The sequence below is a fragment of the Chrysemys picta genome, chromosome 5 (assembly GCF_011386835.1).
Source record: "Chrysemys picta bellii isolate R12L10 chromosome 5, ASM1138683v2, whole genome shotgun sequence".
Lineage (NCBI taxonomy): Eukaryota > Metazoa > Chordata > Testudines > Emydidae > Chrysemys > Chrysemys picta.
The window spans coordinates 134,123,863-134,148,682 of record NC_088795.1 but is presented as its reverse complement, the minus strand read 5'-3'; the positions used below and the strand labels follow the sequence as shown (position 1 = coordinate 134,148,682).

General features: G+C 44.3%; 1 protein-coding gene and 1 long non-coding RNA gene across 7 annotated transcripts in view; one reads left to right on the top strand and one right to left on the bottom strand.

Annotated features, from left to right (window-relative positions):
- Positions 1-244: 244 nt before the first annotated feature.
- LOC103306098 (uncharacterized) lies at positions 245-19,458 on the bottom strand. Of its 3 annotated transcripts, none has more exons than XR_010601646.1 (5): positions 19,320-19,458; positions 14,704-14,818; positions 11,466-11,612; positions 11,115-11,382; positions 245-6,362 (listed from the first exon to the last, which is right to left on the bottom strand). It is a non-coding gene; the product is annotated as an uncharacterized LOC103306098 (long non-coding RNA). The 3 variants fall into 3 exon arrangements; XR_002888828.3 differs by having other exon boundaries at positions 11,179-11,382; XR_002888829.3 differs by lacking the exon at positions 11,115-11,382.
- Positions 19,459-19,541: 83 nt separating this feature from the next.
- CTNNA2 (catenin alpha 2) overlaps positions 19,542-24,820 on the top strand; it is a 766,120-nt gene continuing 760,841 nt past the window's right edge. For 2 of the 4 annotated variants that reach the window (XM_065597259.1, XM_065597255.1), the window contains exon 1: positions 19,542-19,681. The gene's annotated coding sequence lies outside the window, so the exon portion shown is untranslated. Of the gene's footprint in view, positions 19,682-20,624; positions 20,681-24,820 lie in introns of those variants that run through there. The other 2 variants (XM_065597256.1, XM_065597258.1) reach the window with 2 other exon arrangements.

Sequence of the window (24,820 nt, the reverse complement as noted above, 5' to 3'; positions counted from 1 at the left end):
AGATCTATAGTTAAATATCATGTGTCTTCCAAAGTATATTTGTAACAGAAACCAACCAAACAAAAAATTAATAGCCATAAAACAAGCCAGTTTGGGCACATTCAGATCCCTGATGGCTTCAGTTCCATCTGCTCCTCCCCTCCCTATATTATCTAATACTAGTCTTTTTCTAAATACAAATATTTTAGGTCAAATATTACCCTGTAAATACCATTGGGCAGACTAGAATGAATATATATATATATATTTCTACAGAAGATTTTATGTATACATACACATATGTAGATGCATATACATATATACAGACTCATCACATGTAAATTTACAATTGATTTGGTAAATCAAATATAAATTAGTACAAAACCTTAGTATGAAAAATAAAATTGGTTATAGTCTACTTTACATGTCAGGAGTGTTGACTGTTCCAAGGGACTTGTGGTCACCATAACATAATCCATCATAGGCAAAGTTAGTGAAGAGATTCTGCCCAGCAGTACAAGCTGTGATGATTAGTGTTGATAATACTTCAGTCAGTAGATGGTGTTATAAACCCCAGTTTAGTGTTAAACTGTTAGTCTATGCATTCCCATGCTATGCAGTTGTTGTTGCTCAGTTCCAAAGGATATCAGAAGAAGAGTTCAGTATAGCTGGTTATCTGCTAGGAGTTGGAAGATTATATAAGGCTACATCTACACTACAGGGGGGAGTCGATTTAAGATACGCAAATTCAGCTACGTGAATAGCGTAGCTGAATTCGACGTATCGCAGCCGACTTACCCCGCTGTGAGGACTGCGGCAAAATTGACCTCCGCGGCTTCCTGTCGACGGCGCTTACTCCCACCTCCGCTGGTGGAGTAAGAGCGTCGATTAGGGGATCGATTGTTGCGTCCCGACGGGACGCGATAAATCGATCCCCGAGAGGTCGATTTCTACCCGCCGATTCAGGCGGGTAGTGTAGACCTAGCCTAAGTTAATATTACCATATCTACAAGGATACACATGAAAACAAAGTGATTTTTAAACTTGTTGAGGTATGCTTTTCATGATGAAAAAAACATTTTGCTATTTTTGGTCAAATCTGGTGTCAGTATTTGAAAGTTTCTGCCAAGCTTCAGAGGGGTTTTTGCAAAATCTTGTGAAGCCTACTAAATCCATAGTGAAGGTGGGTGGGTACTTGATGCTGTATCTGACATTGGTCCCCTTCAGGATTTACTTTATGCCATTGAATGCAGCCATCTTTTTGTTTAGAACAGCTGGGAAGTCAGGAAAAAAAATGGTGGCCTTTAAACAGAAGGGTTTCAGCCTTCTGGCAGCATTCATTAACATTGCTTTATCCATAAATTTCAGCAGCTTGAAGATGATAGGGTGTGGGCTTGCCAGACTCCTGCCCTCCAGTACCAGTCATTTGATGAGCCCTTTCAATATCTAATAGGCACAACTTGGGGGTCCAATTTATGTCGGGTAGCAGTTTCTGAAGAAAGCTTATAATATCCTTCCCCTCTAGACCCTCAGCAGTGCCCAAAAGGCGAGGTTGTTTCTTTGAGATCTGTTTTCTAAGTCTTCCTGTTAACGCGGAAGCTTCTTCATTCATTTTCCTGGTTTCAATGACAAACTTTTGTAGCTCTTTTTTCAAGAGAGCCATTTGGGATTTTACATCACATATATCTTTACAGAGACCACAAATATCTTTTGAGATTGAATCCAGTCAGACTGTGAGGAATTCTTTTAGTGCTGCGATATCCTGGCCTAGATTCTGCTGCGGCCTTGCAGTCTCCCCCTTCAGCTGCTTAGGTGATTCAGGCATAGGTCTTTTGTTGCCTCTCATGTTTTCATTGGAATCCATAGTCAAGAGTTTGAAGTTTATCCAGGGGATTAATTTAAGCTTTTATGACAGAAACTTACTTGATAATTTGTTAGGAATGTAATTATTAGAGATGGATTGATGGATTGATATGTAGGGAGTGAGCAGGTCCAGGACTAAGCAGCCATCTTCTTCATGAGTACCATGTGACACCTCCTGCTCCCCAGATCTCCTTTTTATTTACACTTATGCAAAGCGGGTGTAAAATACTAACAAATCAGCATTCTTCACATTCTTACACTGCTAATAATAATTTACATTTCCTGCGCACAGGTGTCAATAATGACACAGCGTGCAAGGCAGTGGAGAATCAGGCCCAAGATGTTGCCTTACAGTTGGCTGGAGAAGGTACCCAAATGCTTCTAAGAATGGACAACTCAGGCAGTCCCTCTTTCCCTGGAGGACCTTGCCAGCAGTACCGTTTGCAGACATTGATTGTAGTGTCTCTGGATAAGACCTCTATTTTCTATGGTCTCCCCTGGCTGACTCCGTAAACTAAATCCAGAGCTCCAATCAGAAAACATAGGAAAAAGGTCCATTTCCCTCCTGGAGTCACAGTTTTATCTGGTACAATCTTTACATTAACCCTAGAGTTGGGTGTTGCAAGAGGAGCTTCATGGCATGCAGGGAAAAACTGGTAGGGCTCTCAAACAAACCTATGGATGAAGTACATGCATTAATACATTTAGTCTCTCAACATTGTAGTGAAGTAGAAAAGTGTCTCTTTTCACAAATGGGGTAAGCGAGGCTCAGAGAGATCATATGATCATATTATGCAGGAAGTCTGTGGCAGAACTAGATATAGATCCCAGCTCTCCTGAATTGCAGTCCTGTATTTAAGAACACAATTATTGTTGCATCCTTATGAATGGAGGCTTTGATTTTTGCTTTACCTTACAAATGAGTTCTAGAAATCTAGCTCTATTTTCAATTTCTTCTGTGCTATTTGTAATCTAATCTTTCAAGTATACATCATTATGATAATTTACATAAGTAATTTGGTTTTACTCATTAAATTGCTGCCTTTTCTTTTTAAAGATAGGGCATATTTAATGGCCGCATTATATAATGTACAGCCAACCAGGAATATCCTGCACTCTTTTGAAAGGCAGTTTAGTAATTTTCCAGCAAATTTATCTAAGCATCTAAATCTCATTTTTAAGATACCAAATGTTCTTTCAATTATCATTCTGGTCATTTTTTGAGTTTCATTATAATTTATAATGAAACAGTTTTCAGAGATAGTCTGTAGATGAGACAGAAGAGAAATTAGGCAGTTTTTCAAGGGATATCCAATGTCATCTGAAAAATTGGTTTAAAAAACTCTCCAAACCTGCAGTACTTTATATTTGAGCACCTAGATAGCTGCTTCCTGAGAAGCCATCCTTGTTGAGAATTGCCTTTTGCAAACAACAGTAAAATGTTTGTCTTTCAAATATGTATATATAATTAAAATATATTTGGAGTAAAAGTTCATATTGCACAGGATTTTACTACCATGACTCCAGTTAAAAAGTCAACCATTCACACAGCTGTAACTCAGTGAAGTGCTTTGAAATGTACTTAATAAACAAAAATGACCTCAAACTAATAAAATCTACCATTACAATTAAGATGTATACATGCCTTAACTGAGTAACTGCATGATCTCAGTATTGTAACCTTAGTCTCACGCCTCCTCTTACCCTTATTTGTTTTGTCATATCCAAGGCCCTGATTCTGCTACCCCACTGGTGAGAACATGTGTGTGTCTCTCTCTCCCCCCATCCCCTGCTGCCTCTCTTCAGAAGCATCAGTAGCAGGTCATGAATCAATTGCTATTCATAGATTCAAGGACTGAAAGGGACCTCAAGAGGTCATCGAGTCCAGTCCCCTGCCCGCATGGCAGGACCAAATACTGTCTAGACCATCCCTGATAGACATTTATCTAACCTACTCTTAAATATCTCCAGAGATGGAGATTCCACAACCTCCCTAGGCAATTCATTCCAGTGCTTAACCACCCTGACAGTTAGGAACTTTTTCCTAATGTCCAACCTAGACCTCCCTTGCTGCAGTTTAAACCCATTGCTTCTGGTTCTATCCTTAGAGGCTAAGGTGAACAAGTTTTCTCCCTCCTCCTTATGACACCCTTTTAAATACCTGAAAACTGCTATCATGTCCCCTCTCGGTCTTCTCTTTTCCAAACTAAACAAACCCAATTCTTTCAGCCTTCCTTCATAGGTCATGTTCTCAAGAGCTTTAATCATTCTTGTTGCTCTTCTCTGGACCCTTTCCAATTTCTCCACATCTTTGTTAAAATGCGGTGCCCAGAACTGGACACAATACTCCAGCTGAGGCCTAACCAGAGCAGAGTAGAGCGGAAGAATGACTTCTCGTGTCTTGCTCACAACACACCTGTTAATACATCCCAGAATCATGTTTGCTTTTTTTGCAACAGCATCACACTGTTGACTCATATTTAGCTTGTGGTCCACTATAACCCCTAGATCCCTTTCTTCCGTACTCCTTCCTAGACAGTCTCTTCCCATTCTGTATGTGTGAAACTGATTTTTCCTTCCTAAGTGGAGCACTTTGCATTTGTCTTTGTTAAACTTCATCCTGTTTAACTCAGACCATTTCTCCAATTTGTCCAGATCATTTTGAATTATGACCCTGTCCTCCAAAGCAGTTGCAATCCCTCCCAGTTTGGTATCATCCGCAAACTTAATAAGCGTACTTTCTATGCCAATATCTAAGTCGTTGATGAAGATATTGAACAGCGCCGGTCCCAAAACAGACCCCTGCGGAACCCCACTCGTTATGCCTTTCCAGCAGGATTGGGAACCATTAATAACAACTCTCTGAGTACGGTTATCCAGCCAGTTATGCACCCACCTTATAGTAGCCCCATCTAAATTGTATTTGCCTAGTTTATCGATAAGAATAGCATGCGAGACTGTATCAAATGCCTTACTAAAGTCTAGGTATACCACATCCACAGCTTCTCCCTTATCCACAAGGCTCGTTATCCTATCAAAGAAAGCTATCAGATTGGTTTTACATGATTTGTTCTTCACAAATCCATGCTGGCTGTTCCCTATCACCTTACATGTTTCCTACATGTTTATATTATAGTCCAGAGTATTTACACCAGATGACTACATGCACCGTACAATATATGACAGAGTGAATTTCAGTAAGATATCATTGAATAATGACATTTTCCATTGAACCAGAATTAAGGAAACACCTATCCCAAATATATTGGGCCAAAATCATTGCTGGTGTAATTACATTGAGCAACAAAAGGGTTCACTGAAGATAAATTTTCCCCTCTGTGTCAATCAGCAACTAAAACTGACTGGTCTAGTGGTAGCAATATAAAACACTCAGTTAATGATGTAAGACTTTATTTATATGGCCTATAAGATATCTCTGAGTTTTTACTCTCTGTACTTATAAACTCCAATACCTTACAGTATCTATGAGATTCAAGATGTTTTTTATTTCCAAGAGGGTCAATTTTGTACATCCTTATTGCTTTCACTGTGCATATTATTACTGGAATTTAAAAAGAAAATTGTTGTTGATGCTATACATAATGAAAGATTTTCTATAGCTATAGTAGAAGAGTCATTTTTGTTATGAGAAAACAAACACATTAGAGGTGTGCAGAAGACAGATGCTGTTTCACACAAAAAATTGAAAAATTGGCTTTGTTTTGAATCTGAACAAAACCCGAAAATTTTTAAATTTTCTGCAAAGGAAAATTAAGAAAAAATATTTTGAGTTAATTGAAATGTTTTATTTCAACTAAATCATTTTTCAATTGTGACTTTAAAAAAATATTTTATATTATACAAGAGAGGCAATGTGGCCTAATAAATAGAACACTGAACTTGGGGCTCAAGGGACCTGAGTTATATTTTTGGGTGGAATTGGGCAAATCACTTCATCTTGTTGTGCCTCAGTTTCTCCATCTGTAAAATCGGGATAATGATACTGACACCTCTTTTGTAAGGTGCTTTAGATCTCTGGAAGAAAAGAGAGGACATGAAAATCACTGCCATTAAATATGTCGTGGCAGTGATAAGAACTGGAGTTAGAGTTCATCTGAGATCACTCCCTGCCATCTGGGAGCAAATTATAGTAATATCATCATTATATTTTGCATCACATTAGTCTATGTCTCACACTGTTACTCCATCTCCTATCCCGGGCCTCCATCTCCTCGTGCTGCACTGTTTCTATCTCTTTACATTAATCTCTTTCTTGACCTTTCTCCTCCTTTTGTTTTATAGCCTCCTGCCTCCCCAGGAAAACTAACGTTCTGTCATCTTCATAATTCATCAAGGCCTGAAATGGACTCCAGAAGCATCTCCTTTATTCTGCTTCCTACTAACATCCTTGGAAGCCCTTGTGGACTGTTTTCAACATCTGGCTGGTCCAAGGGCAAGTGCATCATAAGAGGTGTTAGATAAAGATGCATCATCCTCAGAATCACTGGCATGCTGGGATTCTGTTGATAGTGGGGAGAAAGCAAAATATTGTTAATTTTCTATCTGAATACAATCTCATTAACCTCATGATGTAAGACACCGTTTCTGTATGGGCCATTGTGTCCCTGTCCAGAATCTTGACTTTGGCATTTTTTTCAAGCTACACAGTGTATTGAGGTCAGAGGTTTTTTTGTTTTGTTATTCTTGTGATGTATGAGAGAGAGGATTAAGAACTGTCTAGCTACCCTTACATCAAGCCAATCCACTGTATAATGATATTTAATGTTAATTAGTCTAATGTACTACAAAACAGAATTCAGTAACATAGTAGCAGTGCTAATGACAGGAAGACTACTGTAATTATTTCCTTGCTTACAGGCCAACAACTCTGCTGCCTGTGGTTGCCATTACCCACTGTGATGTTAGTGAACATCCCTCATCTGCCATGTGAATGTATCTACCATCAGACCACTGGGGAATAGAACTGCTATGATGTGAGACTACTGACAAGAGTAAACAACAATAAGATCGGATGCAGCTGGACAAGTCAGGTATTGTACACAAGCAAACATGCACTGACTGTGATCCCCATGTATAAAGTGGAAGATTAACCATCAGAAAACTTCTTCATGATTTTATTTAAAGTTCAAAGAAATATACAATCTAGGAAAAACTCCTACATCAGATAGATTGCTGAGATTCCCCCAGAAGAACTGTCCATCAGTAACTGGTTAAAATTCTAGCATCCAGAATGTAGTCAGGGGTGTCTGGCATAAACTGATTCCTATAACTCATGATGTATTGTCCAAAAGTAAAATGGGGCATAGTAAAAGGGGCATATTGTAGGAAAATATGAAATGTAAAATCAGTAAGATGTCATAAAGGGTAGAATTTATGGTTCAGCATGTGTTAAAGGAAACATGAAGGGCCAAATCCTGCAGCCAATGGGGGTTTGCCTAAATAAGGACTGAATAAGATTGAGTAGGACTGGTGAGATTTAGTTCAACATTTTTAAGGTGAAATTTGAAGAGAAGTGATGTGACTCAGTGTTTAGAAGATGATTCCAGATGAATGTTGGAAAAGCACAAGTAAATGGGAGGCCACAAATAAAGGAATGCGAGGTAGTAGGTACATACATGCTCACAGAGGTGAAGCAAGTCCATTGACTGTTTTGTTAATTATTCTAGCAAATGAAGCTTCTGAACAATTACTTATGGGGAGAAAGCATGGCCAAGTGGTTGAAGCACTGGCCTGGAATGTGGGAGACCCAGGTTAAATTCCCTATGCCAACATGAACTACCTGTGGGACCTTGGGCAAAATCACTTTCTGTGGCTCAGTTTCCCAACTCTAAAATGGGGATTATATTGCTTTCCTATCTCACAGGGATACTGGAACAGAGACAGACACCACCAGGATAAAAGCACTGCCTGTTGGATTGGTGCCCCTATGACCAAGTCAGTCATGGGACACACACAACTATTATTTGTATTGCGGTAGCATGTAGGAGACTCAGTCTTGGATGTGGACCCCATTGTGTTAGGCACTGTACACACACACAGCAAAAAGATGGTCTGTGCTCCAAAGACCTAACAATCAAATTACAAGGCAAAAGACAATAGAGAAGTAGGAAGCCTTAGAAGACAATGCTGATGGTATCCACAAATCAGCTGCCTATCTGTTAAGTTTTCTGTAGGCACTATGGCAAAGGAGGGATTTGAAGGAAGACAATCCTGTGAAGTATGTGCAATTATCACAGTTTTTGTGATAGGGAAAAAGAAGTTGTTTAAAAGAATCTAAGTCAGTTATTAAAGGTCATATGTAAAGTTTGTGGAAGAGTTGGGAATAGAAACCACATTTTCTGAGTCCCATTCCTGGTCCTTAACTCCTGCCATCCTCCAGAGATGCTTCATTTAGTTATCTGAACAATGACAGCTATTTTTAATGATATCTGAATTTAATGTTTAAATGAGTACGGCATATTCTCGCTACATATTCCAAATTCCCTAATTCCATTTCCTCCACTTCAACAATAGAAAACTATATAGATAGTTGGCATCTTTCACAATTAAAAGACAGCACTCCCCCCCCCCCACACACACACACACGCACACAAAGGAAAAGGCTAACATTAACAGAAGTCCAAAGTAAAAGGAAAATAAAAAGGCAAAACTATTCCTGTGGTTTGTAAAGCAATTATTAAAAGAAAAGCCCCTAAATCAGTCTCCAATGAGAAATATTACTATATCACTGGATATATTACCAAGGGATATATTATGATGAAGAGTGCTGTGGCTTCTGAATTTCTAAATTCAGCTTTCCAAAGGGAAAAAGGGTAGTTCTCCCATCATCTTTGCAATATAAAAGAAAGGGCAGAAGTGACCCCCCCTTGGTTTTTCAAAACAAACCACAGCTGCTGTTTGCCTTCTAGCTACTACACAAACACAAGTCAGTGTAAGTTCCTCCCTGCTCTGACTGACAGGTTCTTTAGAGTCAGAGAACGTAGGGAGAAAAGGTGATTGAGAGCATGGCCAGTGATAGATCCCAGCTTAAAAAGGACTCTTCCTACAAGAGTCATTTTAAATGACCTGCAAGGTTTGAAAGCATTACTGTTACTTGCTGTGCTGCTCAATTTTCAATCATAGATGCCAAAAATTACACTCCTACGTCCATATGTAGGCACTTAAATACCTATTTTAAGCACCCAAATTAGCACACAGATGCATAAAATGGGTATTTAAGAGTCCACATATGGATTTCTGTGCATACATTAGCCAACCAAGTCTAAAAGACACTCTCTTGATAGATGGACAATATTATATCATCTTCACTGCTCATATAATCTCTTAAATAAAGTTACATTACTATACTGCATATTTAAAAAAAAAAAAAAAACATACCCAACCACTTATAGTCCTGCCCAGCTGCCACTTATAGACCACAGATTTCCTCACATCTACCCAACCTACTTTGAAAATGGCCTACAAACCCTCATAAAACACCATGCTGCCATACACCACATCATCTTTGAAGGTACAGAGAAGCCCTGCATTAATTCCCCAACACTTGCTCATGCTAGCAGTACCATTCATTTCAGTAGGACTATTATTGTAGGTAAGTACTACCCAGAGTGAGTGAGGGTTGTAAAATTAGGTCCTCGGTGCACAAAAGAAATCACTTAGGACCTGATTCAGCAAAGTACTTAAACATATCCTTAAAACTGTCCCTATTCCTCTGTTCCACCACCTTATGGAACCTTTTTTTTAATATATATAGATTTTCAGGAGGGGGCGGGAATGGGAAGAGAAGGAAATTTATTTCAAAATATATTCAAAGAACATTAAAGTTGTACAGTTAAGCACTTAAAAGTCAGGAAACACCAAAGTTAACACTATACAGGCAACCTTAATTTTGCCCCTTATGCGGCAATCTTTAATTACATCATCCCATACAATTACTTCCAAATGGCCCTTGAATTAAGCATACAGTGCAACAGGTTGGGCAGTGCATGAGACAGCAGGATGGTCAACATTTATATTTAGTAACTTGCTAGAAGAGGAGAACTGCACACAGTAATTGATCTGCCAACATCAAATTAAAAAAAAAATCTCATACGTAAAATGAACTAAATACTAATTTTTAAATCATTTAAAATTCTGCACTACAGATTAATCTTGCTGAGGGACCAGAATACAACACAGGAATTCCCCTAAATGTCTGAAACAGTTTCATCTTGTTGCCAAGACAGGATTTAAGTTTGTTTTAAACATGTTCCCAAATTGTTTAAATTTGGCGCTATATTTAAAATACCGTTACGGTCCTGATGGACCCACGTTTCAGAACATATGAATTGCCATATACCTGGTCAGACCAGTCATCTATTTAGTCTATACTTTGTAACTTACAATGAGAAGGGCAAGAATCTGTGTAATACATTAACTTGCCCCAGGGGATGCTTCTTCCTAATTCCCAGCAGTAGATGGTTTATGACCTGAAACATGTGGGTGCCTATCCTTTTTTAACATAATGTAACTGTGAATGTTCTCATTTTCCTTATAAATGTTTAATTCTGCTAAACTGTTGGACTCTGGTATCAGAGGGGTAGCCGTGTTAGTCTAAATCTGTAAAAAGCAACAGAGGGTCCTGTGGCACCTTTAAGAGTAACAGAAGTATTGGGAGCATAAGCTTTCGTGGGTAAGAACCTCACTTTTCAGATGCCACTGTGACGGGTTGGATCACAGAAACCCCCTTGGAGCTGCCACCTGATGTGCAAAAGACTACCTCTGCTCCTGTTTTCCCTGCCAGCTCAGGACTCCAGCACCCTGTCTTGCTGAGCCAGACACTCCCGTCTGCTGCAGCACAGACCCAGGGTCTGAATCACTTGTCCCAAAGCTGCAAGTTTACCTGAAAATTGCTCACAGAAGTGTGCTTGTCTCTAGCACTCAGATGCCCAACTCCCAATGGGGTCTAAACCCAAATAAATCCGTTTTACCCTGCATAAAGTTTGCCCTGCATAAAGCTTATGCAGGGCAAACTCATAAATTGTTCGCCCTCTATAACACTGATAGAGAGATATGCACAGTTGTTTGCTCCCTCAGGTATTAATACATACTCTGAGTAAATTACTAAATAAAAAGTGATTTTATTAAATATAGACAGTAGGATTTAAGTGGTTCAAAGTAGTAACAGACAGAACAAAGTAAGTCACCAAGCAAAATAAAATAAAATGCGCAAATCTATGTCTAATCAAACTAAATACAGATAATTTCCTCACCAGTTCCAGAGCACTCCCTTTTACAGGCTAATCTCCTTTTAGCCTGGGTCCAGCAATCACTTACACCCCCTGTAGTTACTGTCCTTTGTTTCAGTCTCCTTCAAGTAGCCTGGGGCGGGTGGAGAGGCTCCTTCTTTAGCCAGCTGAAGACTTGCATCTGAAGAAGTGAGGTTCTTACCCACGAAAGCTTATGCTCCCAATACTTCTGTTAGTCTTAAAGGTGCCACAGGACCCTCTGTTGCTGTTGGACTCTGATTATCCTGTGCCCCTGAAATCCACAGGTTAATTATGTATTGTGTAAAAAAAAAAAGTGCATTTCATCTAGGTACAGTACAATGATTTTTTCCTCACCCCTGGTAATCAAACAGCATGAAGAGTGGGATGATGCTTCTTTAATGCAAGGAACAGAATTTGGTACTGGACAGTTCCATGGCAGTTGGAGTTAGGAACAGTCGGTTGGTTTCTTGTGGCTGAAAGACTTGCTCTCAAGATTTTTCTCTGGAGGAACAGAAATGCTACCATTGCTAGGTTACAAAATAATACTTAGCAAATTATCTCAGTTTTTGGTAGCCAGTGGTAACATTGTTTCCATTTCTATGAAACAGTTAACAGTGATAAAAGAAGAGAAAGGAATAATAGTGGTTTCAAATCAGGTAATATCCTAAAGGAGAGAAATAAATTCCCACATTGCAACTAGTATTTTTAAAACAACCTCTGGTGATTTACCGACCCAGGGAAAAGTCCCTACTGCTCTTCCAGGTCTTCAGACTTCTTCACCGCATTCAGGCACACAGTTTAGCAGTGATGCAGTGCCCAGATAACCATCCTCCTTGGCTTAGTTCCTAGAAATCTTGATGCCATGCATTGAAAAAGCAGTGTTGTAATAACTGAGGCCTGGCAGGCCATTGTTAATTGTTAGCCTAACTGGTAAAAAGTGGCCAAAGTTGTATGAATTGTCACAATAATCTGTTATATACAACTGTTTAAGAAAAGGTCTGAGGAGACAGAGACTGAATTAATTTAAACAGAAAAGGTCTACTGATACCACTTCAGGACTGTGTTAAGATTATGACTGGTAAACAAATGGAGCAGAGCAGAGCCCAAATTGGTGTGTCAGAAATTAGGCCTAGTTGGTGGACAAATAATGAGAGGATGGATTATTTCACTCATTCACTTTTTGGGGTACTTAGAAAGAGACTTGGGTGGGGAAGAAAGAAATTTTTATCATCACCGTGGCTACAGTGGAAGGATTGTTGCTGTGACACCAGAATTTGATACTCCAGTGGGGACACTTGACCATCATCACTGCACCAGCGAGGACCCAAACTTCATACCTGTGAGAACTTGTTCAGTTTTCCCTTCCTCGTGTGCTCCTTTCTACCCCACATTTTTCTCCTGGTCTCTCTCTTTCTCTTGGCTTTTCACCTGATTCTGAAATCAGCTGCACTGCATGGCACCAGCAGAGTGATATGAGATGCCCATACAGATCTGCTGTCCTGAGAAACTCCAGTGAAGAACCAGGGAGGTGAGCTTGGGTTCAGAGCAACAGGCCAACCGGACAGCCCAAAGCATCCATTCATTAATAAGAACATCAACAAAGCTGTTGTAATGCTGCCTACAGTGACTCAAGAACATGAGTGTCACCATCAGGGCAGACTGTTAGGAAGTAGGGCACAAACCCCAAATTGGTTGGGAGTTCTAAACTTAGATGTCACCAACCAATTGTCAAGTGTAAACTCCTCAGGCACTGTAACAGACTAAACATGGCGCCACATGCAGTCCCCGTGGATATTCTCTATGCTGCCACCCCAGTGAGTGTACCTTTGTGAAAGATGATCCCTTAGACAAAGAATCATGGCAAATATTCAGGTTACTCCCAGTCCCAAAGGGCCAGTAACTTATCCCAGGTCAATTGCAACTTAGCTTTCACACAAAAGACAACATTTGTAGCCAATCATATCATAAACTGTAAGAAGGTTTATTAAATAGGAAAAGAAAACAAGAGAGTTATTTACAAAGTTAAAGCATGGAAACATAGATGCACAAATGAGTTACAATATTAAGTTTCAAAAGGTAATAGAAGCTTCTATAACCAACAAGTTCTATATATTCTTTAGGGCTAACCCAGTCTAAACAGCTGGATATCTCTTGCCCCCCAGAATGCAAGCAACATAGAACTCTTTAGTTCCTTTTGTTTGAGGTTTTTATCCCACTCCTGGCATGTGCTCTGAACTGCAAACTCAGCAGATGGGAGGAATCCACTTGCACAATTCATTTTTGGGGTTGGAGGGGAGGAGAGCAGAACTACAACATCCGACAATAGACTGTCTGGTGTTGATGGAGCTTACCTGTTTGGAAGGACGTAAGGCCTTCTGTTGATTATCATTCCTACACACTAATTAATGTATGTCTCTCCTGTCTGGCAATTGACAGAGTCACAGAGGCTCACAACGCAACCACTCAAACCACACCTTACAGTAAGGGATACTGATGTTATAAATGAGATTAATGCATGCAGCAACTCACAAGCATTCAATAAAGACTTAACACATTATTATAATGCTGATACCTATTTAACAATACTGACAACCAGGTGAGCCAGACTGATTCCAGCTATGTATTTGTCCGGGGCTGGAGCACCCATGGGGAAAAATTGGTGGGTGTTCTGCACCCACCGGCAGCCAAGCCCACCCCCTTGCCCCAACTCACCTCACCTCCACCTCCTCCCCTGAGTGCGCCGTGTCCCAGCTTCTCCTCCCAGCGCTTGCTGCTGCGAAACAGCTGTTTCGCGGCGTAACAAGCTCTGGGAGGGATGGGGGAGGAGCGGGGACACGGCGCGGTCAGGGGAGGAGGCAGGGCCGGGGTGGGGATTTGAGGAAGGGGTTGGAATAGGAGCAGAGAGGGGGCGGAATTGGGACGGGTACTTAAGGGAAGGGGCTGGAGTCAGGGCGGGGCTGGGGGGGTTGAGCACCCACCAGTGCCAGCAGAAGTCAGTGCCTGTGGACTCCTCTGTGTTAACCCCAAATGCTTTTGTTTTGCTTGTAACCTTTAAGTTGGACCTCAAGAAGGTCATTCTTGATGTTGAATTTTTGTAAGTGGGTTTTTAAATCTAGCAATAGCCTGAGTTTTCAATATATTTTCTTTCTTTTTGTTTTCAATAAAATTTACTTTTTTTAAGAACAGGATTGAATTTTGTGTCCTAAGATGTTTGTGCACATGTTGTTTAATTAGCTGGTGGCCACAGCTGATTGCCTTTGTTTTCTTTCTCAGCTCCTCCCTGGAGGGGGGGGGTGAAAGGGCCTGAAGGTACTCCACAGGAAAGAATTCCCAAGTACACCTTCCTGGGTTCTCAAAGGGGTTTTTGCACTTGGGTGGTGGCAGCATCTATCCATCCAAGCTCAGAGAAAAGCTGTAACCTTGGGAGTTTAAGACAAGCATGGATTAGCCGGTATTAATTTTTAGAATCCTTGCGGGCGCCCATCTTCTGCACTCAAAGTGCCAGAGTGGGGAATCAGCCTTAACAGTTGTAGACCAAGATTCCCCATTACCTGCACAGCTCATGGGCATGGTCTGTGTGGGAACTTCTTACCTAGGATGGCATCTGCCTCCAAGCTCTCCCATTTCCTCCTGTACTGACTCCTGGCAAGTGGGCTCTGGATTCTCCCTCCCGCTGCCTCTTCCATGGTCACTTCTGCTGCTCTTGGCTAGGGGGAAGTCAGAATTAAGATTCCTACTTAGCTTCCCTTCCCAGGCTTGGGAATAAGGAAACTGCAGACCTCAGGACTATCTCCTCAGGCTTGGGAATGGGAAGAAGAGAAGACTGGAAACAACCCCCTCTCCCTGAGCCCTGAATAGTGGGAAGAGATTGAAGATCCTTGTGACCATCCCCTATGGCTGAGGGGGAGTAAAGACTTCTGCAGACCCCCCTGCCTTCCTAAACCTGAAAAAAGGAAGGCAGAGATGAAAATCTAGATATCCTTACCTACCTCCCAAGCAGAGGGCTTCCTGCTGCCCAAGTGAGCAGCAGCAGCAGGGCCCATCTTGGCCTGAGGAGCAGAAGCCATTGATTTGGGGGTTGAAGGCACTGCATGATTTTTGGATGGGAAGATAGCAGTAGTATATGGTTGAGAGGAGGAGACAGAGACCGCAGTTACTGATTTGGATGAGGAGGAGGAATAATGGGGAAGAGAGAGAGATATGGACAGAGAGAATGTGAGATAGGAAAGAAGGGGAGAAGAAGAGAGAATTGGGAACTAGATTGGGAGAGAGTGTAAAAAGCGTGAGTGAGTGAATGACTGAGATGGAGTAAATAAGAATGGAAGATGGATTGAGAGAGAGAGTGAATGACAATAGCTGGATGGAATTTGTGGAATGAGACTGAAGGAGATGGAATGAGAAGAATAACAAATCAAATGAGGATAAAGGGACTACACTCATAATTATTAAACTTGAACTCAGCATGTCATTCTGCATGCATTTAAAAACAAAAGTCAGAGGGAACACCAAAGTAGACTCCCTCATGTTTTGATATAATTAGCTAGTTTCATGTTGGCATCATGCTGGGGGTGGGTCTCCAGGAGAGATGTAGATATGGAGAGTTACACAGGGTAGCTGGGCTTTAAGGGCAGATGGGCCCCAATCCAACTGCGACAAGCCTAATTTGCCTCCCCAGGTGGGAAAATGATTTTGGTCATGTGACTAACTCAGCCCATGCCTAGATCTGAGGGGGTCTGAGCTGCTGCACACAGCCCCAGGAAGGAAGGACTGTGAAACCCTAGCCTTCAAGGGTGACTCACAGCTCAGGAAGGCCAGAACTTTAAAGCCACAGTCCCAAGGCAGAAGACTTTTCAACCTGAGGGGTGGGCACAAAGGAATCTTTGTAGGAGATGAATTATACTGAATTAGACCCCAGGAGAAGGGGAATATTGTTTCAAAGACTGACTGTGACCACATTATTCTGGGGAAACTGAGGAAGGTGCCTGCAGGGTCACCCCAGGCCACAAGGGGGTGTCGTTTACAGAGAAGTATAATCTTGTGAACCAGCTCAGGGAAGGATATTCCATCTGTAAGGATCAAATAGTGTGGTGAGTCTGGCATCAGTGTTGAAACTGAGGATGTGAGGAAGTGTCATGGAATAAGACCAGGGCAGAAAGGTGTGAATGGGGCTTGTGGGGATTTGGCAGAGATATGTAAAACTTGAATTATGGAGTTGCACAAATCACATAAGACAGCCCACTGCTCCAAGGCTAAAAGACACAGAGAGTATGTCTACACAGCAAAGAAAAACCCGGAGCTGGTCCGTGCCAGGCCGACTCGGGCTAGGGCTGCAGGGCTGTTTCATTGCTGTGCAGAGTTCTAGACTCAGGCTGGAGCCTGGCTCTTGGGCCCTGCAAAGTGGGGTGTCATTTCAGCAAACTAAATCATCAATAACACATTAGTAGCAAGTTGCCTTATTTTTGGATGTTCGTCTCCTGGCCTCTCCCATTACTATACTTAAAACTTATGGGATCTTGAAAGATGGGCTTAATTTACATACACACAATTAAACTCCAGGAAGATGACTGCTCTTCATATCGCATCTCTCCTATGCCTGCTACTATTTGCTATGCCCCATACCATCTGGGCACCCTAAGTGTGTGTATAAGACCATGTGCGAAGGTGATTGCCTCATGCAATCTGTGGCTCTCTCTCTGTCAGACTGGCATGAGCCACGCTTGACCATGGAGTCCTGCACCCCGTATTGTCTAGGGCTATACTCTGCCCCATCAGCACTCCTGTCTTTCTTGCTCTGTGCCTGCTGCTACCTTTTTCATTCCCATGGTAACCCTGCCCACTGCTATCCAGACCCTGTACTTGAGCCCCACCCTGTGGCCGGCTGTTAATGCCTTAGTCCTGTGCCCACCCCATTGCCCTAAACCATGAACCCCATTTCCCTTGCTGTCCCAGCTCTGTACCTCATATTGTCATTGTCCAGCACTGTGCCTAGCTACTGCCCCTGCCTGGCACTGTGCCTCCTGTACACAGCTACTGCCCCTGCTCCACCCTGTGCCCCCATGCCCTGCTTCTGGTAATGCCCCGCACTGTGCCCGTGTCCAGCTTCTGGTAATGCCCCACCCTGTGCCCCCAAGTCCTCCTTGTGGCCATGCCCCACCCTGTGCCCCCCATGCCCTGCTTCTGGTAATGCCCCGCACTGTGCCCCCCACCCGTGTCCAGCTTCTGCCCCTACCCCACCCTGTGCCCCCATGTCCTCCTTGTGGCCATGCCCCACGCTGTGCCCCCCATGTCCAGGTACTGACCCTGCCCCACCCTGTGCCCCCATGCCCTGCTTCTGGCCACGCCCCGCACTGTGCCCCCCTGTGTTCAGCTGTTGCCCCTGTCCCGCATTGTGCCCCCCTCCAACGGCTGGCCCTGCCCCGCACTAGGCTTCCTCGATGCTTAGCTTCTGACCCTGGCCTACACTGCCCCACACCCCCCATGTCCAGCTCTTGCTGGCTCTGCCCCACACAGCCCAACTGCTGGCCCTACCCCTGCCTTGCACAGTGCCCTTTTGCCCCATAGCTGGCCCTGCACCCCAGTGCTCCCCAGTGCCCAGCTGCCAACCCTGCCTAACACTGCCCCCCCCGGCTAACTGCTTCCACACACTGTGCCCCCCGTACCCAGCTACTGCCCCGTCCCACGCGGTGCTCCACCCATGCCCAGCTGCTGGCCCTGCCCTGGGCTCCCTCCGTGCCCAGCTGCTGGCTCTGCTCTGCTCTGCGCCCCCCATGCCCAGTAGCCAGCCCTGGCCCGCATTGTGCCTTGCACCCCATGCCCAGCAGTCGGCCCTGCCCTGCCCCGCCCCCGTGCCCAGCTCCTGGCTCTGCCCTGTGACCCCCGTGCCCAGCTCCTGGCTCTGCCCTGCCCTGTGCCCAGGAACCGGCTCTGCCCTGTGAGCCCCGTGCCCAGCTCCTGGCTCTGCGCTGTGAGCCCCGTGCCCAGATCCTGGCTCTGCCCTGTGACCCCCGTGCCCAGCTCCTGGCTCTGCGCTGTGACCCCCGTGCCCAGCTCCTGGCAATGCCCTGTGACCCCCCGTGCCCAGCTCCTGGCTCTGCGCTGTGACCCCCGTGCCCAGCTCCTGGCCCTGCCCTGTGACCCCCGTGCCCAGCTCCTGGCAATGCCCTGTGACCCCCCGTGCCCAGCTCCTGGCTCTGCCCTGTGACCCCCGTGCCCAGCTCCTGGCTCTGCCCTGTGACCCCCGTGCCCAGCAGCCGGCTCTGCCCTGTGACCCCCGTGCCCAGCTCCTGGCTCTGCCCTGTGAGCCCCGTGCCCAGGAGCCGGCCCTGCCCTGTGACCCCCGTGCCCAGCTCCTGGCAATGCCCTGTGACCCCCCGTGCCCAGCTCCTGGCTCTGCCCTGTGACCCCCCGTGCCCAGCTCCTGGCTCTGCCCTGTGACCCCCCGTGCCCAGCTCCTGGCTCTGCCCTGTGACCCCCCGTGCCCAGCTCCTGGCTCTGCCCTGCGCTGTGACCCCCGTGCCCAGCTCCTGGCTCTGCCCTGTGACCCCCCGTGCCCAGCTCCTGGCAATGCCCTGTGACCCCCGTGCCCAGCTCCTGGCTCTGCCCTGCGCTGTGACCCCCGTGCCCAGGAGCCGGCTCTGCCCTGTGACCCCCCGTGCCCAGCTCCTGGCTCTGCCCTGTGACCCCCCGTGCCCAGCTCCTGGCTCTGCGCTGTGACCCCCGTGCCCAGCTCCCGGCTCTGCCCTGTGACCCCCGTGCCCAGCTCCTGGCAATGCCCTGTGACCCCCGTGCCCAGCTCCCGGCTCTGCCCTGTGACCCCCGTGCCCAGCTCCTGGCAATGCCCTGTGACCCCCGTGCCCAGGAGCCGGCCCTGCCTTGTGACCCCCGTGCCCAGCTCCTGGCTCTGCCCTGTGACCCCCGTGCCCAGCTCCTGGCTCTGCCCTGTGACCCCCGTGCCCAGCAGCCGGCCCTGCCCTGTGACTCCCGTGCCCAGCTCCTGGCTCTGCCCTGTGACCCCCGTGCCCAGGAGCCGGCTCTGCCCTGTGACCCCCGTGCCCAGCTCCTGGCTCTGCGCTGTGACCCCCGTGCCCAGGAACCGGCCCTGCCCCCCGGCCCAGCTCCTGCCCGCCCCAGGCTGCCCCCTCGGCCCCGTTCCCCCGCCGCTCTGTTGCGGGCCCCCCCGGCCCTTGGTAACGCGGTTTCCATACTCACCGCACCTGCGCACTGAGGCCGCCCGAGCCCCGCGCCGCTCTCAGGTAGCCGGGCCGGGACCGGACTCCCCCTCCCCGGGCACTGGAGCCGCCGGCGGCCCCGCTGCCTCCTCCCGTCTCGCCGCCCGGGCGGCGGCGCAGGCGCGCTCCCTCCTCCCCTAGCGGCGGCGGCTCCCGGCTCCCTCAAAGCCCAGCGAGCGCGGCTCGGGCAGCAGGAGGCGGGGACGGGGCGAGAGCAGGAGGCGGGGACCCGGCGCTGGGTGAGGGGAGCCGCACCGCACCCCCGGCCCGTTAGTGACCATCGCGGCTGCTGGGGAGGAGCAGGAGGCGAGGGGCTCGCCCGTCCCCACCCACCGAGCTGAGGTGAGGCCAGGGCAAAGCATCCTCCCTTTCCTTCCCCCATCCCTCCATCCCCGGGCTCCTTCCCCCTTAGCCCTGCTCCCTTCCCCTCATCCTTCCTCCCTCCTTCCTTCTCCTCTCCGGCTCCCCTTCTCCTCCTTCCCTTTCTTCTCCCCTTCCCCTCCCACCCAGGCAGGCTCCTTCTCCCCGCGTCCACATTTGGCACCCACCAGAAAGAATCACAATTCTCGCTCTATTTTTAATGCAGTCGTGGTGCTCGCCCAGAAGGAGAGAGAGAGAGAGAGAATCAGACAGGCACAGGCAGAGATAATCCCCCCCCTCGTCTCTTTCGAGGATGGACTTGAATTAATGGTCATTTTGTGCGGTGTGTATGGTGGGAAGCGGAGGATTATATTTAGGAAGGGAAGGAAAAGGGTCAGAGGGGGCTTGGGTCCTTTCTTTTCTCCCCTGCCATCCCTTGGAGGTGATTCTAGCTCCCTATTCTTTTCATTTTCTCTCTCTCTCTCTCTCTCTATTTATTTTGTATATTTCCCTTTCTTCAGGCATCAGAGGGCTTTTTAGCCATCCACCCTGTGTCTCTAATTTACAGCCTTTCTCTGCTGCTGCTCTGATTGTCTCAGTAAGAAGCCACCAGGAAAGGGGAAGGGGGAGGCTAGTGTGGAGAAAGCAGCTTTTTACACCCTCTCCCTTTAGGCCTCTTCCAATTTGTAATACATTTCAAACCACCCGCTTAATATTTGATTTGGAATCCAGCCTGAAAGGTCCTTAGTCCTGTCAAAGCATTTGGTGAGGGGCAAAGAACTAAAGTTTTTAATATGTACAGTGCAACCTTGTTTTTATCCACAATGTTCTGGGGACATCAAAAACATTCAGATGAATGGGCTTTGAATAATTAGGGGTGGGAAGTGACAGACAAAGTGTTTTATGCTACGGGACATAGCGCGGTTTTGGATTAGGAGCAGATTCCGCAAAACACGGGGTGTATAAACAGGGTGATACTTGGTATGTAGAGGTGCGATTTTTGTTGCTTTGTTTGCTTCTTTGAAGGGCTGTGTTTTGCTGTGTGCATAGTGAACATGTTTTAAAAATGTTGTTATGCAAAACAGAGAGGGTGTTTAAAAGAAACTTGCAAGGGGAATATGTAGCATGCACCTGCTTCTCGATGGGTGGGTGGGTTATATTATCTCATGACACATTGGGGGTGTAAAATTCTTGTTTCTTTTTAAGGTGCTGGGCAGGCATTTTTAAGAAATGCTTTATGTGAATGCTGCCTTTTCTCTCTTCAGCTTCAATACTATGATATGTAAAGCATTTATGAGATAGGTATTGTATTCCAGGCAATTTTATTTTTTCCTGTTCTTTTTCAAACATCCATTTATTGAGCGGTAGGAAGTTTATTTATACTTTGTCAGGATGAATGTGTTCCAGCATTCCTGTTATTTTGGAAATAAAAAGATACTATAGCTAGCAATGCAAAACTCTATCAGTCAAAGGAATGTAAAAACCTTCAAACTGTACCATATTTTGGCATATATTCCTTGGGAACATTAAGATTACGTTAACTTGTCAAGATTACTGCAAATATAGTTTTGTATTTTGGAGCGGAGGGTGAATAAGTAAGGAATAGACTTAAATCTAGTGATATTCCTGATGAGAACGACAGACTTTATTGGCTCTGTAGCTAACTATTCAAATGTATTTGATTATTCATTTTAAATTTCATGGGTAATGTTATTGTTTTGTAGTTCTCTTCTCTCCCTCCACCCCGTCCCCCAACGAGGAGCATAAAAAATCAGAGAGATTAACAGAATTCCTCCTAAAAGTGCACAAGCGTTGACTTTGGTAGAAGAAATGTTGCAGTCAATCATGTAACAGTATTTAGGGACTGTGTGAGGAATAATGTACCCCCAACGGTACATAATGAGACTGTAATTCCATTAATGGGTTCTGGTGACGACATAAGCCACAAGAGTGCAGCTCTACTACCTTGTCAATATCACTGGAACTCCAAGGTGGAATTACAACCTTCATTTATGTATGTTTTGGAGGTTCCTTATGTCACATTAACATTGAAAATGTGTGGGTACTGCTGAAATGCCACCGAGCCACTTAATTACTAGAGTTACTTAATTATCTTCTGTGCCAAATAGTGTTTGTCATGATAGTCTTCTATAGGTACTGTACACTATCTGTATCTGTTGGTTTGGGAAAATTTTCTCTCTACATTGCCCCGGCCACTCAATTCATTAGTTTTCAGGACAGAGTGGACTCTCAAGAGTTGGCCAAAGAAGTGTAAGCTATTTATTCCTTTTCTGTACCCTTTGTTTACAAACAGCCCTCCAAAAGCATAACAAAAGAGAGGAGCTTTATTTATGTTAGGATTCATAACCCAAAACAAAGGATAGCTACAAATAAATACAGTAAGTAATGTTAACAAAGAATGCCAATATTAAACTAATATATAATTATTTGTATTATAGTAGCAGTGTGGAACCTAATCAGGTTTGGGGCTCTATTGTACTGGCTCTGTACAGACATAGAGGAAGACAGTTCTTCTCCAAAAGAGCTAGCAATCTGATGTCAAAGAAGATACAACAAGAGGATGTGACAAAATAAATGATTGGGTGAGGAAGAATAAGGGTAACAGTGATAAACACATGTTTATATAGACTAGTTAAGTGCTCAGCTTGATGACTAAAGTCACTTAAGGTCTCTGTTCTTCAATTATAAGGTATAAATGAAGATATACAATAAATGTCAGCAATTACCACTGTCTATAGTCATTAGCCAAAATAAACTTTTTTTCAGTACTTATCTACATGTGTGCCTTAATTATTTGGCAATTGCTCAGACACAAACTCTGTTGCTTTTTACAGATTCAGACTAACACGGCTACCACTCTGATACTTGAAACCTTTGATAGAACTTCACTAGGGTACTTTCACTACACTAGGGCTTTATTGAAACTGAAGGTTACCCAAATCACCAATTCCTTTGTGGTGTTTGCTTTCTAAAGCAAAGCACCAAAAATCCTGGCTATGGGACTCTAGTGCCTTATCTACACCAGAAAATTGTCTCTTGCTGATAAGAGTTGTTAGCAAAGGGCACCCTTAAACACCATTGAACATGATTTAACTGCTAGTGTAGATGGGACAGAACTGTTCTCCACACCGTTGCAGAAAATGTGATTAAGACGTGATTCTACTAGGAAGAGAAAGGATGGCTTGGCTCATTAACAGGATGGAATTGACAGCTAACTTAATTGTTGCAGAACATCCGTGGTGACAACAACTGTATTATAATTCCTTATTTTTTAAAAATAGTGCAGTATTGTTTTATTTGGTTTTCACAATATTTGAAGTATTTTGCCTCCTTACTAGAGAATGTAGCAATGTTTATAGCCACGTTGTAGAAAATGTGTGTGATACTTACTCAAACATGAAATATTAATTAAGCCATAGCACAAGTTTTTAAAAAATTGAATGATGAGGGACAGCTAACAATGATTATTCAAGTGGGATACTTCACTGTTTCCTAATAAATTCCATAACCAGAACTATTTTTGTTAAACATTTTTGTCGCTGTGCCATCAAGGATTCTTTTAAAAATCAAAACAGTACTTTATGCTTGTATTGAATCTCTTGTCATGCGGGCTCAAAGTGCTTCACAAATATGAGCAGGTCTTGTATCAATCTTGCAGAACAGGAAACTACAACACAAACCAGTTAAGCGATTTACTCTAGTTCATAATGTGAGTCAGTCGGTGAGTTAATAATAAAACACAGGTCTCTCCTGACACAAGATGTCCTACAGATTTTTCTCCAATAACTCTCCCATTTAATTGTACCTGAGCCATTCTGGTAAACTCTGGAATGAATAGATAGGTTGAGGACAGGGTTAAACCATTAAAATCCAACTACTCTAGGAAACTGAACTGCAGCAGACAACTTTTATCTGTACGACTGGTTGAAACTTAGAATTTCTATTCCACAGGAAAGACCGGCATTTACAATTTCTTTTTGTCCCAAATCAGAATGAAAAGTTGAAATTTTTTAATTTCTTTAAAAATGGAAATTCCCCCCAAAATTATTTTAGAACTATTGAACAACCTTGTAGAAGTGCTGCATTTAGACTTTTCTGTTATATTATCAACATGAAATGCTTCAAAGCTTTTTGTAACATTTCAAAGAAATCTATTGATTTCTGTTTGAAAATTTTCAACCAGCTGTAGTTATCAGTCACATTTTCCCCTGCACTGGTGTTCTTAGTGTATGCGCAATGTGCCTCAGGTGGCATATGACTAGGATTCGTCACTGAATTTGGTCTGCTGGTTGGATCATTGAAAGAAGGAAATATCCAAACATCCCCTCATGCAACCCTCTCTTCCTCCAATTTCAGCATTGTTACAGAGACTGGACCAATTTTTCAAGATTTATTGAGAACTGATCACTTTGAGTAAGGTTGAAGTCCATAAAATATTCAGTTAGATTACATCACCTGGTTTTTGTTTGAGAGGTAGGAAAAAATAATAGTTGGCAGTTAGGTAGTGCTTTGCATATTCTAAGTGTTTTATAAGTATTAACTAATAGATATTGTAGGCTCTTTTGAGAGTCAGTTGCTATTGTAAATGGGGTTGGAATGATTAAGTTAGGTATAACCTTTAGTCTCTCCTTCCCTCTTCTCTTTGTCTATATATTTGGGTTTCTTAATCGTGTTTATATGCTGCAAAAGGCTTAGAACGCATTTGAAGATGGTGATGGGGGACACTTTATAAATGGAGGATATCATTTTCATGTGATAAAGGCTAGGTCTACACTACCCGCCTGAATCGGCAGGTAGAAATCGACTTCTCGGGGATCGATGGGACGCGACAATCAATCCCCGAATCGACGCTCTTACTCCACCAGCGGAGGTGGGAGTAAGCGCCATCGACGGGAAGCCGCAGAGGTCGATTTTGCCGCTGTCCCTACAGCGGGGTAAGTCGGCTGCGATACGTCGAATTCAGCTACGCTATTCGCGTAGCTGAATTTGCGTATCTTAAATCAACACCCCTCTCCCCCCCCCGTAGTGAAGATCTGCCCTTAGAGTCTGTCCCTTTTAATGAAACTTAAACTCTGACATGCCTCAGTCACTTTTGAAAAT